Raw genomic sequence first — 18,746 nt, forward strand, 5'->3', positions numbered from 1 at the left:
GAACCCAAGGGGGAAGAGCTGTGACAAGCTCAGTCTGAGTCTAATGGTTGAGCAGACCTGCTGGGTTCAACAGCGTACTGCAAAGAAATGAGCCAAGCAGGTAAAGTTGAGAGCGATGTTTAATTATATTCAGGGACAGACTGAAATGAAAAGCACACAGTCAACATGTTCATGCCTAGCGGTGCCTGAAATCTGAACTCGGCTTTGGATCAGAGTCTTGCAAAGAGTCAGCCTGGGCCAACCCAAAATCCTGAGATGCAAACGTCTCTGAACCCTGGAGCGGCTGAACCTCAGATGTGCTGTGCGGCTAATTCGCATGATTTAATTAGCGAGTCTTGCAACATACGGTACCTGCCTTAAAGCTGCAGCTCTTGGATGTGATGGGAACCCCAGCTCTTATTCAAATTTATTTTTCAAGTCAATGCCTGTCTTTTATGTTTGCAGAACAAAACGTGATGCCATGACATCAGGTGATGAAGGAAACCAAACCCAAAAGTTAGGGTTTCCTTTAATATCTCAGTTTGCCTCCTCTTTTTGAGGATTTAAGCAATAATTCAGCTGCATTACAGTTCTGTCTACAAAATCATTGCCAGCGAGTGCTAAGAAACACCCTAAGAGGACAACCCCGGGGCTAACGTAAATAGGTGTAACCCCTGCATGCCTGAAGCTGAAATTTGGAGAAGGCAGAAAGGACTGCAATATCCATGTCTTCCTCTGCCCTCTTTCCCTGTAGTATAGCTACTTCATCATCCTCGCTGTCTGCGGGGGGCGAGGAGCCGGGGTCCAGCCGGGCTCCTCTCCCGGCTCCAGGCAGCAGCTGTGTCCGTGCTCCCGCAGGGCGGCTTTTGGGAAAACAGCCTGTCGCTGCCTGCCCGGCCGCATCATCGGCAGCAGGCTGGAAAAAAGGGCCGTGAAATCAGCTGAAACGGCCGCGGGACAACCGCCCACCGGCGAACTCACTCCAGCATTGACACAACACAGTCTGCTGAAGCATTAAATATTATCCTGCTTTGGAGCAACATTTTCGCGCTAGCGCCGAGCCCGAGGGGGTATGTCAGGTACTGTTACACTGCTAATTGGCTTCCACTAATAAGAGAGCATCTCGCAGCACTGCCCTTATGCTGGCAGGGATCAAGCTGCTGCTTTTTTGGGGGGGACGGCGCTGCAGGACCTCCCACCCCATCCGAGCATCCCTGCTGGGGTGAGCGGCCAGCGCTGCCGCTATCTCCTGGGGGTCCGGCGGCTGAAGTGAGCTCCGGCCCTTTGCGTGACAGGTCGTGGCGATAATACGCAACTATTGACTCAGCTGCTCGCGCCTCTTTTCCCAGCAAATTAATCTGCATTTGGGTTTCTTGTCAAGAGGAGAGGGAGCTTTGGAGCCGAGGGATGAGCCGCGGTGCTGTGTTTAATGCAAACTGCGGCCAGATAAAGTGCTGTAGGCATCACCCAGCGCACCCCCTGCAGTATCTAAACCCTGGATTTTTCAGAATGCACTGCCTTTTGCTCCTTTAGACTCATTTCACCTCCCTTTTCATTTCAGTACGCTCTCCTTCTTTGCAGCATCAGTCAGAGGTTATTTCCAGGGAGTGGGGCATTTCTTTTTCTGCCCACTAAAGGCTTAACTATCAATAACTTGAGAGGTCTAGATCAATCACATGTATCACTATTTTTGCCAAAAATCAGGAGTAGCTGTGACACGTGATTTTCAAAGGTATCCCAGGCTGCGAATAGCCACGAACGGGAATTACGAAAACCAGGTTGATTTTCAGAGAGAGTTTAGTGGGGATTTTTTTGCCAGTGCTTTCTGGTGTATGAACAGCAGTCGTTTCCTTTCTGATCAACAGAGGACAGTATTCTTATATTCAGAGACTACAATACGTCTTCATCACACAGCAGCAGGCTACAGCACAAATGTAACACCATGCACTGAAAAGCTAAAGAGAAATTAAGGGATCTATCTTACACATCTCCTCTGGGTAAAATCCATCCCGTCACAATTTGGATGATGGAAACTGGATAAATGGGCGCCAAGTCTTGTAAAATCTGATTTACTCAACAAACCGTCACAAGATTTGGAATTACCATAAAATCTCATCATTTCTCCAGTTAATAAAACACTCATCAGAAGGGACTGTTATAATCCAGCGAGAGATCTGGCAATGACCGTTCATTTAACAGGGCAACACACACCAGTGCTTTCGATAAATAGCAGAATTCAAAGTAGTGTCCCAGTTATTTACAATTCTCCATTAACGAAAAACCATCTATGGCCCTGGGGACTTTATTTCAGTAAATAATGTGGTGTAGAGAAAACTTATTGAACTGAATTCCTGGAAGTTTTTAGAGATTTCCGAGCAGAATGGCCCTTTGCACAGGATCCCTGTGTCTCTGGTATTTATACACCCAGGAGGAAATTCCTGCCAATAGCAGATTTTTTGCCCCCACGCGTGGGGCTGTGCGGGGATGCTCCTGGGTCCGAGCCATGGGAGCCTCTGTGCTGCAGGTGGCCTTTCCGCAAGAGGGACAGAGGAGCACGGGGTTAGTGTGGGAAGGGTCTCTGGGCAGAAAACGTGCAGACATTTTTCCAGGCCATAGGCTCAAATAACAAAAAAATGAGGAGTTAGGCTGAACCCAGGATGGGTGGGAGTAAATTCCTTTCCTTTAAGGCCCCGTAGGATTCCCTGTATCAAGTTTCGTAACTCCTGGATTTGGGCTGGAAGGGAGGAGCTCACAAACCCCACTCTCCTTATTTATTTGCAGTGTCTTTTGCCCCCACAAATTTCAGCTCTCCCAATCTATCTAGCTCACCAAGCTCCGGCTGGGCTGGTTCAGCTGACAAGCATCAGACAAAATACCAGTCCTTGTCACCAGTGGTGGGAAACTCAGTTAAGTTGACTTGGGATAGATTTGTACTTTCAATCAAAGTTCAGCTGAAATCAGCATTTCTTCACTTTTGAGGTGCAAATACGTGGACTTATTTGCTAGGTCCATGTCCATGCCTATGTTGGAGCTCCTGGACCCGTTCCTGAGCAGCAAAACCGAACTTCTGCTTTCCATCCCACGATGATAGCAAAAGCTTTTAGATAAGCGTCAGGACTTTGGGATGAATACCTGACCCAGTGGGGTGGCTCACTCATCGCAGCTTAGCGAGTGGGGAAGTATCCTGTCCTCTGCTCAGCTCTGTGGGAACTCCTGGCAGGAACAGCTTTGGGCAGCAGTTTCCAAGAAGGAATTAGATTTAGCTTATAAATGAGTTCCTAAGCTAGGGGCCAGGGTCATTAAAAGAGGAATCTGCCCCGGGGAGGCCTGTCTGTGTTCAGATTCCTTGTACGTTTCTAGAAGTTGCTCACTCACATTTTAACCATGGGTTTGACACAAAATACATGGCCCGAGCCTGGTGGAATTAAAGCTTAATGGGTTTACCCAAATTTCCTTTCTGCTGAAGAGAAAGCAAAAAAAGCCTCAGCCATGTTCCTCCGGCAACGTTCCTAATGTGTTCTTCAGGCTTTGCAGCCATTTATCTCACGGCATTGCAGTGCTCTCAATTCCCCAGGAAGGTCTCCCTGTTCATCGTCTTCCAGGGTTCACTTGCTCCTTGAAAAGTTCAGCACGGGACCATCCCGGCCGCATTCCAGCATCCCAGCTCTGGATGAATACCTGCCCCACATCTCCCACTGAGCCGCCGGCCCTCCTCACTCTAAAGGGCTGATGATAAATGGTTCCTCGGAGCAGTGGCAATTTCATGGTTCGTTGGGCACAACCACTCTGCATTTTCACCCCCTAGATAATCAAGCTATTACCGGACAATGAGGAACAGATTGCATCTACTGAAGCATCCCTGAACAATGGGCCATATATCTCTGGCATCTCCCACGCTGGGGATGGAGGGAGGGGATATTTTGAAGGGGAGAGGAGGATAGGTAATCCCAGGTATTTTAGCATCATTTTGTCTGCCCCTTTATCTGCTGCTGAGGGAAATCACATCCCTGGGTTCAGCTGGGGCTGGGCTGGAATGAGCTGGGATTTTAGCCCTGGTGTTTTCCGTTTATTTTATCTCACCTCTCACATTCCAGGATCAGTTCCTCCTGTCGTCCTCCTCCTTTATGATTTACAATAGCCTCAGGCTTTTGCAGCTGATAAAAGGCGCTACTACACCTGAGTGCCCCACAATCTTTGTCTTTTCCCAAATGCTCTCTTTCTTCCCACCCCAACCCATAAGATAAGGATCCAGCTCCACTGTGCAGCAGGGAAACTGAGGCAGGCTTAGCTGTGCCTGGCAGCCTCAAGGCACGCAACACAACAAGCCAGCCAGCCTGCTCATAGGCAGTTGAGTTGCAATGTGCACCACATTTATGGCTGCCCATGGAGAACCTATGTTCTCCACGTGTCCGTGGGCATAGAAAGCATCTGCAGAAAAACAAGGACTAAAATGCAGCTCTCTAATAGTCTGGATTAATCTCTTAAACTTTAGGCAGTAGTAGCTGTGGCAAGGTATGTAAAATAATTTTCATTCCATACCAGAATTGGGGCTCCTTCACTGCCCTCACCTTCTGCCTTTGCTTGCAAATCTAGCTCTGGTGAAATCTGCAGTGGCCATAACATGAATTTTATATGAGAAATACAAAGCTTTTGTGAAGTGACTATGACACGGCAAGACTTACAAGTTTTTTAAGTGTAAAGATGGTCTATTTAAGACAGCAAATACTGATATACAGATTTGTTTGTTAGAAGTAAGGTTTGGATATCAGGTTACCTCTTCTCAGAAGCAGCATAGGTCTGTGTACATACTGTACTAAAAATTATTCTAGAGCTTCCACAGTAGAGCAATATATTACATCTTTCTAACTCCATCTGTTTTATGGCTTTGCTGCTCCTTTGCTCTTTATTTAAGCTTCTGACACTGAAATGATTTTGTGCTCTTTGACTTTTCCAGCCAACCATACCATGTCCTAACGTTATCCATGGTAAATAAAATAATAGTCATAATTAAAAATAAACAGGGCAAAGAATGAGATACCAAGCCTGATGTGCCACTGAATCACTTAACGGTGGTAAAATATTGCTGTATCTTATGGAAAGTTTAATCAGGCAAAGAATTTCATGCAGTTGTCTCCCTTTAACCTTCCCACCCCCTTCTTCTCCCCCCGCAAAAAACCCTCCTTGAAGTGAAATATTTATGATTTTAATAAATTAAAGAACATGGCTAATTAGCTCCATCATCAACACCCACAAGGCTGTTAGAGCGACTGAGAATGCTGGAGTTTAATATTGCTCCGGCCGGTGAGGCAGCGAAGCGTCCCGTTCACAGGACGGTCCGCACACGTTGTCCTTCGAAGTGTTCAGAGAGCGGCTCCTCCCTGAGACAGTGCGGGGAGACACAGATGTCGTCCTCGGCTGGGCAGGCATGGGTTAATGCACTGGGGATTTGATCAAGCACTGTTGTATATGCATAAATATTTAGCACCTAAATGAGCTTCACAGGGAGCAGTCCTGCTTCTAAGTGACTGGTCTTATCATCACACCCATGTATGAAGAACCATCCTGTCCTTCCTCCAGTGACCAGTTCCGTTCCTGGCTATGCAGCAATGGTTTTATCCAGTCAAAATGCATCCTAGACTTTAGCAACAAAATTTTAATAGACTAAAGGAAATTATTAATATTTTCTAATTTGCGTGGTGGAACCTACTAAAATTCTTACTATTTATGCAGAGGTGGTATTTTTTCTCTATGTACCCTTCCACCAGACAAAACAGATCAAATGGCAAATTCCTTGCACTCATCATTGCTGGGCTGAAGTGACGGACATTGTTAATTGAGGGTGTCAAAATAATTTACTGCAAGTAATTAAATAAAATGGCAGGTTCCAAAGCCTGCTGAATTTTGATCTAAAGTCCGTAATCGGGGCTATAATTTAAAAGCACCTGACAGAAGCTTTAATTAGAGAACAAAAATGCGAGTAGCCAGTAAAGCTCTGTGATGGATGGTGGAAAGTGGGGGGAGATACCTACTCACGTCTCTTCTGCAAGATCTCCGACAGCTGGCTGATACACTATCACACGCAGGCGCTGGCTGCTCTTGCTTGAGGAGCAGAGCGGGTTGCCCCACATCTGGGTCTTCCTGTCAAGAAAAAAGTTCCAACCTTAGCTCATGGCTCTTGGTTTTCTCTTGGACGGCCAGTTATCTGAGAAAGGGATATCGCTGGCTGATGATAGAGCGTGAGAGCATTTGCTAGTGGGCTCCCAGCTGGTAGAAGTACGAATTTTGTCACAGCACAGCTGCGGTCAGCGTTTGCAATGATTTTTCTGAAGGCTGCAAACCTGGGGTTAGTGGCACATCAAGTTGGTCTGGTTGGCTTTGCGTTTGAAAACAAACGAATAGGTCAGCCCCTTTTGGTTGTGCTCCCCAGGCATTTCTTGCTTCCTAAATGGTTCTCCTGGGCATGCTAAGTTGTGCAGGCTGAAAAACAGTTGTTAGGTGTTCAGAGCTGGGACCTCCCAACATGCAAAGATACAACATATGGTTTATTCTTCATGACAGTCTTGGCACCAGGGGGTCACCACCCATGTTGCTTTCTAATTCCCAGATACAGCCCTACAGCCTCCCCCTCAGGGAAAAAGGAGGGGAGGGAGGAAGGAAAGGTCATGGTTTAACTTTTTTGTAAGTTATCTAATATACCACTGAATTATGTCCTTACTAGGGGCTGTCAAGACTGGTTATGTCAACGTGGAGTTGCAATTGCCGGCCACCACTCTGGGGGATACATCTTCGGGGAGATGAATTTGTTGCATTTGCACTTGCTGATGCCTTTTGGCTCATCCATAGTGTGCAGGTTGGATCTAGCCAGGTCTAAGTTAAATAACTGATAAAATATCCCACGTCTGACCTGTTGTGACACCCACTCTCCTTCTGCACTCAGCCTGTATCAGGATGAAAGCAAACTGGTGAGCACAAATGCACAATTCAGTCCAAACATTGGAAAGGAGAAATAATATGATGCATTTGCAAAGAGAAGAAGGAAAGGAAAGAAGACCCTGGTTTTTCTGTACTATGTATCAGGATTAACACTTGTCTAAAGGCAATGTTACCCAAGATGTTTGAAGTTCAGTGTAAAGTCATGACATGCCCTGAACATCAAGCAAGGGAGTCCAAAGCCAATACTGGGTCACCTTTTGGCAGCATGAATAATCCTATGCTCTCTTGACTAAACTGCTCCCATTACCTGGATGAAGATGTTTAAGGCACACTGGAGTACCTCCATATTTCACAACAAAGTGATCACGTTGCCAAAGGCAGAGTTACCACATGGATCAGGTCATTATTAGTTTACTTCTTATGGGGGCCCGTAATTTCTCTGTTCCTGGCTCGCACGTTCAAGGACGATCTCTTTGATGAAAGCAAAATCTGAAGGAGATGGGAGCCTGCAAACCAGGTGATACGCTCATTTGCAATTTCAGCTCTTCCTTAGTGGTATCAGCTGTGAAAAGCGTGGAGGGATCCTGGCAGGCCTGGCCAGTGCATTTTTACGTATGTCAGTGGAATAAAAATATTGTTTCAGCAGTTATATTGATGCTATTAAAACAGAGTTAAAGGAATAGACCCAATCTTCTGTTACCAAAACTATAATGCACTAAACCATCTATCTTGAAGGATAAGCGGGGGCTGCTCAAAGAGGGAGCATATGCCAGAACTGGAAGTGCAACAAGTTTCTGATTGCTGGTGAGGTTGAGAGGCTGTTTCCCTATAAAACCTCTGCTATTGCTCTCAAGAGAAAACATTTCAGCAGAGAATGGAGATGCAGTATAACAATCACGATTCACTAGCGTTGTATCTGCGAATGTATTTCCTTTAATACGTCCTGTGTACAGAGGAACCTCATTGGTCCTAATTTGCTTTGCAAAAGGAGGACAAAGGAGACAAATCCACGCTTTTCCATGGCTTCAGTCTGATTCAGCTCAAGATGAGACCAACGGAAATTGATGGACGTCTTTGCGTCCATCTTTAGGACCCCCCAGGAATTTTACAGGACAAGAGGAAGAAGCTTTTTTACCCTCTCCAGGCCCTCAGGAATATAGTGGTGACTATTTTGATGGAGTGCAGCAAGTGTGGTGCGATAACGGAAAATAATTTTAAACTATGAGGAAAAAACATTCTTGCTGAGGCTTATTTCAACGTAATGATGTTTAATGAATTGGCAAAGCCCTGCTTAGGAGAAGAAAAGCAAACTTTATGTATCTGGATCTTAATGATTAATAATTCTCCATCGCTAGGATGCCAGAGTAAACATAATTAACACTTTTCTTTTTAACCAATTGACTTTAGTTTTCCGTGGCCAATAAAGTTTGAAGAATTTTCTTTGGATCCAGTTACATGATCATTGCCTGGGAGGGATGACAGTCCACCATATATCCACAGAGCGGACAAAGTAAATGGCCTAGAAAGCTCCAAAATGTGTTTTTCACATCAGTAAAGAGGGAGATTTTTAATGATGATGTAACAATGTCAAGCATCATAAACAGTCCTTGGAGAAACATACCTTAGCTACTCAGACTTGTGTGGAAATGGAGGCAGGGAGCTGTGTATTGTGTGTTGACTTGAAACATTACAGTATGCCTAACTTACAATGGCAGCACTGGAGACAAAAAAAACCAAATGAAGGACAAATCAATTCTGACACCGTTTTAAAAATAAGACCTCAACTGGTTTCAAATTTTTAACATCTTCTGACATTTTGGAGGCTTTTGCTAATTCTCGAAGGTCTTAAAAGCACTTTTCCCCTCACTGGCTTATTCTGATTTCCATTCAGATGCCACTTCTATTATTTAAGAGTCCTACTAAAAATGCCAAAAATGTTAATCAAGCCATGACTCATGCCAAATAGCTCAAGTGATTTGTATTATATTTGGAGACCGAGAATTAACCAACCATTCAACTCAATGCAAAAAGAATGTTTCAAGTTTAGCATTAATGTTTAATGCTTTAAAACACAAATCTTGCTGATTTTGTTGGGGTCTTGTGTGAGGTTCAAGGTGGAACTATGTGAGAACAGCTATCTGCGTCTGCTGACCTACTCTCATTCCTGCAAACACTGGGCTTTTCTCAGTTTTCCTTCTCTCCCATATCTCTCTCCTGACAGAGATGGCCATGTGGGCTCTCCCAAATCCAGGTCAGGCACGACGCAGGGGCTTATTTAAAAATGGATGGCTTGGAGCAACCCTGCTGAATTTGCTGGACATTGGGTTAGGAAACGGGCAGCAGCCTCCACGTAGTAGGTGGCTAAGAGCAGAAGGTCACAGTCACATCTGGAAAAGGCACATCTGGATCTAGGACAGGAGGTCCCTCTATTTACACAGATGGCTGTAGACAAACCTGTCTACGCTGTCATCTGGGCTGGATATGTTTCTCCTGCGCCTGGAAGCCACATGGCTGTGTTAGGGTCATGCTATGCCCAAGCTAATATGGTAATGCAACTGTGCAACTGGTAGTCTCCTCCCACCCTTAAAAGGTCTGTATTGCTCCCTTAGAAAGATGGTTGGAAAGGTGGTTAAAAACACCAAAGCGTTAGAGAAAAAGTCAGAAATTACTCTCCTAAAAAAGCACTAACAGGCTTTTTGTTTGGACGTACTCAGACACAGTCCAGCCCCTTTAACAAAAGTCAAATGACACATTGCTTTTAGCATGCAATATTTCATTTTCCTTCCCTACACGGCACAAGCAGGGTGCTGTTCACTTGCATCACGTCTCATAGTAAAAGTTCTGACTTTGTCTGTACAAAAGCCCTCTGGATGCTGCAATTTCCATCCCCCCTCCTGCAGCAACCAAAACAAATCACACCTCATGTTAACAAGAAGTGTGGAAAAGCCCAGCCTTTGCAGGTTCGCTGTCAGCAGGCATAATATCTGTTTGATAACAATGACTGGGCACTGATCCACATTTGGCATATGCAAGGCTTTATTGTGTGCCTCCCTTTGCTCCTGTTCCTTCTTCCCCACGCTATTTTTTAGTGGATGGCAGAGGTCTGGGGGAGTTACAGGAATTTTGGCATCCTTAATTTAAATGCTGGGAGATGATGGAAATGCAGAAGGATGTGCATACCTATAGGAGCAATTAAAACCTGCAGCAATGCATGATTTCCTGGAGCAAAGTGAAACCAAAGGGACTTGTTTCCTTTTAGCCCATTGCCTGCTCCCACGCCACAGTACAAGCTCACCTATCTTGCTGTAACACCACCAGTGAAATGCTGATGTAGGCTGTGAGGGTCCATCTATATCTGAGCTGCGAGTCTCCTGGGAAGGTTGTTCCTAGCTGTCCTTTCCTACTAGTGAACAGGGCTGGTTAGGGAGATTTTGACAAGACACCAACTTCAAAAGTTGTGTCAGTCTTGGAAGGAATTCTTAAAGGAATGGAAAGACAAAAAGAATTAAAACCAACTCTAGCTACCGACTGGGGTCTCCATTAAGCCACGACTTGGAAACCCTACTCTTGTATTTCACTGTGCTGCGCAAACAAATCCAAGAGGGAAGAGATCTCAGGTCTCTTCAACTCAAAGCAAGGACTGAGCCCTAAGCCTGTCGTGTGACAGGTTCTTTACTCATTAAATTTGTAGGATTCCAGGATGACTTGGATGGCTTTATACAATGACTCTTTGTAGGCTATGGCAACGCATTCAAGTGTGGCCTTGATGCTGAGCAATCCTGCACTCTTAAGAGTGAGTTCACTCCTGGGCTTGAGCCACGGCTGTCCTTCCCCTGGGACAACCCCGTATGAGCAGACAGTTCCTTCAAACAGACTTCCTCATTGTGCTACACAACTGCACTCGTGGCAAGGGAAATGCTGGTGATTTGGAACTTTTTTTTCCAAGAAAAACACTGATTCAAGCTCATCGGCTTGGAATTAACTCATCTCAGGATATGAAGGTTGGAGCAAAGCAAAGATCAGAATTAACAGAAAATCATTGACACGGGGTGATTCCTGCTGAAACAAACTAAACATTCAAACCCTCAGAAAGTCTTTGAAATAAAATCTACAGTAATCTGGGCCAGAGTTGGCAGCAAAAAGGTATTCCAGACCTTCAACAATGGTTTTTCCATGGTCTTACAAGGAGTTCATTGTCCAATAAGCACTATTATGCATTCAAAGAAGAATTACTCTTCCAAGCCTAAAATGCATTGTTCTTTTGTTATATGCACTTTCTGTCCGTGAAGTCATGGCAAGGCGCTGAGGCTTCAGACTAACAGCAAACACTGGCTGTGATGTGATATTTCCACTTGGCTCCCCTCCCAATGGCTCCTGCTAGAGCCATTGTTCTCAATGACGGCCATCCATAAAAAGTGACAACAGCAAAGCACCTACTTCCCGAGTCGCTCGCTAAGTCCTACACATTTGGCATCTGCATCTTGAAATGGCAAAATGGTGTTCCCAAAACACTCCTGAATTTTTTGGAATTGTTGCGACCCTTTTACCAGGAACAATTTTCTCATGACTACGACTCTGGTAGTAATGGTCTTCGCTTCAGCCTGGGATGTTTCAAAATGCTTGGAGTGGTTGGGAGCTTATGTTCTACCAGCCCAACTCCTATAAAAAACCCCAGCTTATCTCTAAAGAAACTAATTAGCCATGTTCCAGTGTCACGTTATTCATCTTTTAAACACTCCTAACAGAAAGCAACAAAACCTACTGCTTCATTTGGCACTGGAGCAAAGTCTTCAGCAAGCGTAAGCTGCCAGGGAGCTGGCCGGGCTGTGCCAGCTTTCACCAGCTGAGCTTCGTACCAGCAACGGTTTCAGTGTTCGTGGACTTCCAACCCCCTGGTGTTTGCTTCAACTTTCAGACTGAAAGCGCACAAGAAACTCAACATAAAACTCAGACTGTAAATTTGACTTTTCCTTGGTCTCCAATCAGAACCATAAATCAACCCCAGATTTGCTTTGAACTTGGTCGCGCTTGCCCCAGAAAGTTCAGGAACTTTAATGATCCTTTGGGACAGAGTCAAGCCCATTTTAGAGCATTTGCAAAGAAAACATCAAACTGGATGAATTTTCTGTGGTTTTGCTACATGCCTTTGGCACAACCCTGGCAAACCCTGACAAAGATCCAATTCAAGTAAAAATAAAGATAAACTGGGCATTTGACTGATGTCATCAGACAACAAGCAAACAAACAAGCTCATGACATCCTAAGGATTTGTTTAGTTTCACTTTGCTAGAACTTTATCAGCATAACGGGACCGGTTATCCTTTCCTCTGCAATGATGTAAATCAGGAGTAAAGCCATACTTTAGCTGTGATGGTTATCAGGCTCGGATAAAGCTTTTCAGATCTTTTCTCTGTGGACTTGAAATGTCTGGCCAAACGCAGTTTTGGATCCAAGTTAATAGTCTCTCTGTGAAAACGCTGGAGAGCCCCAAAGGCATCTATATTACTCTGCCGTGCTGGGACAGAGAAGGTTTTGAAATACAGCTTTGCTGCTTACATAGGATCTGCTGTCACTTCTCAGGTGATTCTCATTGCTTTAAACCAGAGCAAATCTGAAGCAATCAAAGTAAAAAGTTGTCCCACAGCGAGGTGAACGTGCTACTCCCAGATCTATCCTCCAAAAAGTGGCTGAAGTTTCTTCTAAACATTCTCAATGTAGCTAACCATCTTACATTAATGTTGAGTCAAAACAAGAGATAGAATGTATTTTTTGTGGTTTATAAATACACGCTATGTCCAAAAATCTTACAGCATGTTTAAAAGAGGCTTGCCAAGTGTTCATAGCACTTATCTTAAAATGTGCCTTTAGACTTTACAAAAATTCTAAAATTATACAAACACGTACATACATTTATACATTTCCAAGTCAGGTGGGACCTTATAATAATCCTGTCTAACCTCCTTTTATTGTTAGGTGACTTTTAAATTTGTTTTTCTTTCTTTAAGCTGAAGTATCACAGAATTCTGCATAGAAGGGCTGTACTGAAATCATCAGCTTGGTATCTGAGTGCGGATATTGTTAGTGAGCGGGGTCATGCTTCTCGTTTCTCTTTTGCCTTAAGCATTCATACCCAGAAGTGCTAATAAGTTGTCGTAGAACGGTACTCGGTAAAGAGCCCAAGTTTCTGGAACCCTTTATGAAACATGAAGCTCATGACATGATACTCTGGTTCATAATATAAAGCACATTATTCCCATTTACAATGTCAGAGGGGATATTTAAGAGTAGCTACTGGAGCATTATTCACAAATGAAGTGGTGGAATACCCAGATCACCAGAATTCACATCTTTACAATGTTTGAACCTATAAACCCGGGGGTTGTGTACCTGTCTATCACCCTAATATCCAAGCATAATATAAATTATATTACTAGTGATAGTGATGTCTCTGGTGGATTTAGCAGAAATTTCCTGTATCTCATAGGTAAATATTGTGCTTTGGGTGATTTGTTTCATTGATTTATTAATTATGCAGCTTCCATCTGTTCATTTTTACCTTTGTATGTATTTCAACAGCTTGTTTTGCAAGTTTTTCTTGGTTTTCTGCATTTGTTAGGCTACCAACCTTTGGTGGTATCACCCCATAAATGACTGGTGGGAACTGGTGAAGATCCTTTGGTTTCAGTGGACCTGTGTAGATCTCAAAGCTTATAAAAATGGTCAAGAAGACTCACTTATAAGGTAGTCACATATAAGCTAGACATAACTCTACTGAGAATTGGTTATAATCACAGTTAAGGCTGGCAGGGGAGCTACATGTTACAACCTCTTTCTATTAACGTGTAGTTGAGGGATATAGAGAATTTTCATCAAAATGCAATATTTCCATTTAACTTTATCATCTGAAGAGAAGAACTGGTTTTCACTGAAAAATAAGTTTTAAAGGAAACAATCTGTTCTTAAATTTAACACAAGAAAATGAAGCTCTGAATCTGAAGATATGTGAATAACTTTGCTTATGTGAACATTTCCGTTGATTTCAACAAAGATCTTCACACAGGAGAATTACTCACATGGATAATTGCTCATAAAATCGGGCAATCTAGGTTAGTTAATGAAATAAGGGCACTAAATCATTTTCTAATCTATATTGTTCTTTTTGACTGCCAAAGTGCTGGCTGTATTTATTTTTTATAATCCTGATAAGGAAACATTCCTAAAACATTAGCAAAAAAATCCAGCTTGAGTGAAAGGACAAAGTGAAACAAACATCTTTCAGCCTTTCTCCACTGTTGCTGATCTTTAAATAGCAAACTCGATCTTCTGTCAAAGCAGATTTTGGGTGGTTGTACAGCAAGTAGCTCGACAAGATGGGATTGGAAAATCCTTCAAGGCCCTTAATCGGCAGTCTCTGCCTCTTGCTTTGAGCTCTTCCCTTGCTCTTGCCTTTGGAAGAAGTCATGCTTGAGAACGTTTAATCCACTGCAGCCCTTAGCACCGTCCCTCTGGGAGCTCACTCATGCTTGTTATCGTATGTTCCCCATGTCAGAGGTTAGAGGGTATAACGTGCAACGTAAGCCAATCACCGGCTCCTCGCTCGGCCGAGACTTATCTATGATCACAGCCAAGGCAGGATCGAGATGTAGAAAACTCCTTCTATTAGCATGTAGCTTAGAGATGGGGAGCAAAGTCACACACTGCCTTCTAAATATGGCCAGAATTTGTTTGAAACTTTATAAGATGTTTTCCATTCCCGGGTATTGACTTTGTAAATGATACCTTCTAAAGCTTTAACAGGCGTGAGAAATTTAAATATACAACCCCCTTCGACCTGAAAAAGGAAAACAGTATATTTTAAACAATTGTGCAAGGAAAGACAGTGGCAGAACTGAAAAGGAGCTTGGTTGGACCTCTAAAAACGGTCACCCTGAAGAGGGGGAAGTTAACAACTCCTGCCTATTTGAAAGCAAATGTTTCTGGGAGCAGAGCTCTAGGTAATGTGAACCACACAGATATGGGGTAGCCCAGCGGGGCTAGAGGAAATTTAGATCCATTCTGAAAAGGTGATGCTACCACACTTCATTTTTATATTGTTAGAGAAGCCTACTCCTCCACTTAAAAACTGGCCATTCTTATTTATATAGCTCCTCACTGAAAGAGGTTTGAAATAATGAGCACACTGAATGATTTCCAAGATGTGTTGCTGTTGTTTAATCTGTGCTTTTGACTCTCCAGATACCGATTGCTTTGTTCTCATTTGCCATGGGGGAAAGATGTATCTTCCAAACGCTCAGGAAACTCACGTTGCTTTTGAGAAATACTGTGATTGGATGTTCCAAACAAGTTTCACTGAATGTGAGTAATTTGCTGTGGCAACGTGCTGATGTAGAGTGTAGCACCGGTGCTTTCCCTTTAACAGCTTATCCACATAGGGCAGTAGCAGAGTAAAACACCACTGTCTTGTAGGAGAAGCCTTTTTGCCTGTTGCCTTTAACTTGTAATGTGGTGAGACCATTGATCATGCTGTTGATAAAGCAGCTTAGGCTGTGACAAGCAATTGGCTGGATGCACTGTTTGCAGTGAGAAATCAACGGGTTTGGATCACAACATTTGTACTTAAAATAGTGAAATTCCCTTTGAGGAAGAGATCTTACAATATATGTTCCTTAAGCAGACCAAGAACCAAGGAAATAAACCCCATTTTACAGACAGCCAAAATGAGGGAAAACGTAAACTCAGCAATTGCTCTGTAAATTAGTGACAAAGTCACAGCTTGAAGCTAAATAACCTGATTCTGAATGGGCTAATTTCACTGCTAATCCACACTGCTCTTTTATGTGCTGGGTAAGATAGGGATAAATCGAAGTTCCTACCACTGCAACTGTGCTGCCTTCCCCTACAAAGGAGCAGTTCAGAACCTGAAATGATTTCAAATGTTTGCACGGTTGGCTAACTTTTTTTGTTGCACACAATCTAAATGTGTTAGCACACATAACAGATAAATAGGGAAAATACAGAAAGGCAGTGACAAGTGTGTTGCTCTTCTGACAAGCTCTCACGTGGTCCTTCACCTTGCTAAGATAAGGAGGGAAGGAATTAACACACTACACAAACACAAACACCAAAACTAGCTGTGATGGCTTGTCGTCCACCCTGGACCTGATCCACATCTGCCCTGAACAGCTACAGACATAAGAACCACACAACTTAAATGAAAAATGAGGAGGCAAAGGGTCTGACAATATGACAAAGAGAATGCTACATTAAAATAATGGAATTGTACTGTGAATGCATATTTCATTACCTCTGAAAATATATATTTAACCAATCATCACGAGGAGTAGACAAGCTCGGCATGATTTATTCAAGCCTTTATTAACTTGTCCTACACTTAATGCTGACAGCTTGATGATGTTTTCCAAGATCCAGTGGCTTCTTCTTGAAAAGAAGTCAAGTAGGCTCATGTGTAAAACATTAACTATATACGCATGCCAGAATTTAACCACTATTAGCCAATGACCAGAGCAAGGCAATATTTTGTTGGCAAATAAATCGGTCACCAAAAAGTGCGGTTTTGGAGAGATCAAAACAACTGGAAAATATTGTTTCTGGTCAAATAGAACGTTTTGGAAACACCAGCATTGGTCTTTGTAACATTTTAAATTCTCGCACTTTGGGGCACTTCTCAGAAAAGGTAAGGTCTCTAAAACACAGTTGGAAGAAGGAGATATCCAGTATTTTAGAAGAAAATGTGACCACAGCAAGCAGATGTTTTACATGCGTTTCAATAGCTTGCTCAAAGTGCCCCACTTGGGGACAGTAATCAGTACTTTGTTTCTGGATGTCTGTTAGCAGGGATGACTTGGGTCCCATGAGTACCAGTGTGCATTATCCTTCAATAAATTATTTCTCTTAACTAATTTCCAAGAAAGATTTTTTCTGCTGAAGAAGAAAAAGAATATGTGTGCTGTTAGATGAGACTTTTTCTTCCCAAAGCCTGTGGCTAAGAATCTCATAAATGAACATCTGAAGTTCAACTTCTGTCGTGAATCCATATTTAGACTCTGTTTTTGCAAAAAATACATGTTTAAATGACAATCTTATGTAAGTGCTTTATGTTTGTAAGACAGGAGAATCGTAGAGTCAGTAGTCAACAGGACTGAGCAGGTGCCCAAACTCTGGGCACATGCTGAAATGCTTGGCTGCTTTCTGACCCTAAGTGAACGGCCTGACAAGCAGCTATATTCAGGGTGGTCTTAAATCTCTTACTAGGAGCTGGTTTAAATCAGAGGGAGGGATGAGGCTGGGGAACATAAATGTTCTCTGGGGCCCATTTCGGTGTTTATGAGGTAGGTTTTCCAGCAAGAAGAAAAGGGCTAAGATCAAGCCAGTCATCTTCCAGGTGAGACTCCATCCTTTAAAACCCTTCTGTGAGGGCCCTTAATAACTTTGCCATGTGTAAACATGCCTGATGCTTTTCTTATGAGCTCAGAGTGACAACCAGAGAAAGAAGAGAGCGGCGGCTCAACGTTTTTTGACGTCAGTTCTTATAAGCCTAAGCAGTTGATAACCATGACACTCAAGAAACTGGGTATCACATATCATTAGAGAGCCACATGAAGCCGCACGACAGGTTTCAGAGCTACCTCACCCCACTATTACAGCGACGAGCTCTGAGTTTACCCAGGATTTTTTTCGTGGGCTGTAATGACCGAAGCACGATTTAACCCCTTAACCTCTCAGCACACGGGTCACATTTCAGTCCAATAGAGGACACACACCAAGTGGCTCATGTTTATTTTCCAATTGTCATTTTCAGTTTACCTTGAAGAACCTGATCTTTAAGTTGGTAACAAATAGCTACTGAAACCAGCTGAGGATTTTTTTTTCCAGCTATAAACCAGTCAGCCCCAAGAAAGACCCCATGAGACTGTAGAACATTTGCTTCCCATGTCAGCTGAGAAGCTTCCCAAAACGGCAGAAGACAAAGTACGTCAGATGGCTTGTGTATTCTTGCTTTGCTCTGGCCATGCTGGGTCATCGAGGGATATAAAATGTATCAGATGTGGCTAATTTAATTTTCAGGCAGAAAGAACATTTTATTAATGGCACTCTGACTTACCTGTGCTGTTACAGCCTGACCCAATGGACATCAAAGCCAGGGAAGAGATTGTCTTCAAGAGTCATCGATTGTCCTCAGCAAACCTCAGGGAAGGTATTTTAAATCTTTAATGCAGTTTTAGGAACCTTATTTTAGCAGCCTGACCTTCCAAACAAGTAAGTTTGTTGGTAACTTCTTGATTCAACTGGGCATGCTGGTTTACACCCATGACCACAGTTTCTCAAGTATATCTGGATTAAGACAGGTTTCAGAGATGGTACACCCAAAGTTCTGCCCAGAGACCAGATGCATATCACCCTTTGAAAAGCATGATTTTTCTTCTATGCTCAAAAGTCCCGCTTAACCTATCTGATAACAGAAATATCCATAATGACAGATGATAACAATCCAAAGTATTATATGAGCATTTAACTAGACCAAAATAAAGTAGATTTGGTAAATAATACACATTGGCCTCTGACAAGCAGTAGCATGTCAGGAGAATCTCTGTTATGATGAAAATACTCTTGTGTCGACTGTGATTATTTCACTGGCTGATGCCCACAGAAGAAAACAGTGGCAGGACTGAGAAGCGAAGCCATAGCATCGTGTTCCTGTCCCATGGTCTCAGCCACAGGGCCAGCTGTCCTCTTCCATGTGCCTGGTGCTCCCCAAGCATTCTGCAGAATTTATCATGAAATGAAGCTCTTACACAGGCAAAACTAAGAAGTGC

At 43.3% G+C, this 18,746-nt stretch overlaps 1 long non-coding RNA gene across 1 annotated transcript; it reads left to right on the forward strand.

The window, feature by feature from the left end:
* Positions 1 to 953: 953 nt before the first annotated feature.
* Positions 954 to 18,170, forward strand: LOC115346443. The gene is made up of 3 exons (XR_003925139.1): positions 954 to 1,058; positions 15,148 to 15,267; positions 18,049 to 18,170. It is a non-coding gene; the product is annotated as an uncharacterized LOC115346443 (long non-coding RNA).
* The last annotated feature ends 576 nt before the right edge of the window (positions 18,171 to 18,746 follow it).

Source organism: Aquila chrysaetos, chromosome 9 (assembly GCF_900496995.4).
Source record: "Aquila chrysaetos chrysaetos chromosome 9, bAquChr1.4, whole genome shotgun sequence".
Lineage (NCBI taxonomy): Eukaryota > Metazoa > Chordata > Aves > Accipitriformes > Accipitridae > Aquila > Aquila chrysaetos.